A 1,646-nucleotide genomic window follows, 5' to 3' on the forward strand; every position below is an offset into this window, starting at 1 on the left:
TACCGAGAACAGAAAAGTATAGTGCCAACTCCTAAATAAATTATTTAATGTCCTTTTCTAATTTATTTATTTAATTAGGTGATTAAAGCAACATATAGCAAAACTGTTCAGAAAAATCTACAAAAATTAAAGTAGCTATCTCATGCTTCACATAGACTACCATAAAAAATTCAAAGCCATTGGGCAACCAGAACATGCTGTATCCAAAATAACAGGTGACATATCTATTTCTAGCATAATTAGGAAACCATAATGAAAAGTGTCAAGCAACAGATTTCACATTTTTCCTAGCATCATTCTATCATAAGAATAGCACTCACCAAATTTTACCTTTACTGGATCTATAGAAAAATTATGAAAATTCACACAAGATCCATCCATGCAAACAAGAGAATTTCCTAACTCCTACATACAGTGTCCAAAATATATGAAAATTTAACTACAAGCTATTCATGATATGAGCAGTACACCATAAAAATTTCATGTCATTTGGAGCTACATAGAAAAAGATATAATTACCCCTATTTCCTTCATGATTAAAAGAGATAATTAGCAACTACATTTTTCATAACAGAACATGGCATAAATTATATTTTTAATATAAACTAGACATTATCATGAACTCAACAAAATTAGAACCACATCATTTGAATCTACCAACTAGGAGATACACATTTTTGAAAATGTACACAAATCTATGAAAAAGAATAAACAAAACAAAAATGAAAACCTAACCCTACTGCTGGGCCGGCCCGAAAGCACACGGCGGCCCGCGAAGCATGCGCTGGCGTGGCCCAGAACTTGGCATGGCCCACGCTGGCTCCCGCCTCCACTTCAGCGACTGACGCGCTGGTCCCGCACGACAGAGAGACAGACAGGGGAGGGAAAGACGGACGACGGCGTAGCTCGTCGCCGGTGGCAGCTCCGGCGTGGTCATCGGTGCTACGGTGTTCATCTCACCCTTGCGCATCTAGGGACACCCTCAATTGTAGCTATTACCGCGGCTAAAGGGGGTGGCGACGGCGATGGCGGCGCACGGCCACGGCTTGGCCGACTCCAGCGAGGCCCGACCCCGTAGGGCGCGGCTAGGCTCGGTACGAGCTTTCGGATTTCACTACCAACCTAAACAAGCAAGGAAGAGGGGATGGGAAGGCCGCGGTGGCAGTTGGCCGTGTGGAGCGCCAACTCTGGCGAGGTCCCGCCATGGCGGCGGTGGAAGAAATGGCGAATACGCCCTTACCAAGCCCCAATCGACTCGGCTGAGAGGTGGAGGTGGTAGAGGAGATCACGGCGAAGCTAGGGACAAGATGGCCAACGCATTTTTGTAGTGGCGAGCACGCAAGGCGATGGCGAAGCTCGGTCGGCAACGGCAGAGCTGCTGCGGCTTCGGTGCTGTGCGCGGTAGGGGCGACGGAGTGGAGCAAATGAAACGGCGAGTGCGTCAGGCAGGCGGGTGCGAGTTCAAGGCGTGGCCAACAGTGCCAGGACACCCACGGCGCATGGCAGTGTGAGCAGAAGATCGGCGACGGGTGGCAAACACACGGCGGTGATCTTCTGACGGTCGGTTCACTGTAGCAAAACTGAAATTTCGATTTAGTACACGACGGTGATGACTGACAGCGTGACTTTGATGACCTATAACTCCC

This window comes from Miscanthus floridulus, chromosome 10, assembly GCF_019320115.1.
Source record: "Miscanthus floridulus cultivar M001 chromosome 10, ASM1932011v1, whole genome shotgun sequence".
Lineage (NCBI taxonomy): Eukaryota > Viridiplantae > Streptophyta > Magnoliopsida > Poales > Poaceae > Miscanthus > Miscanthus floridulus.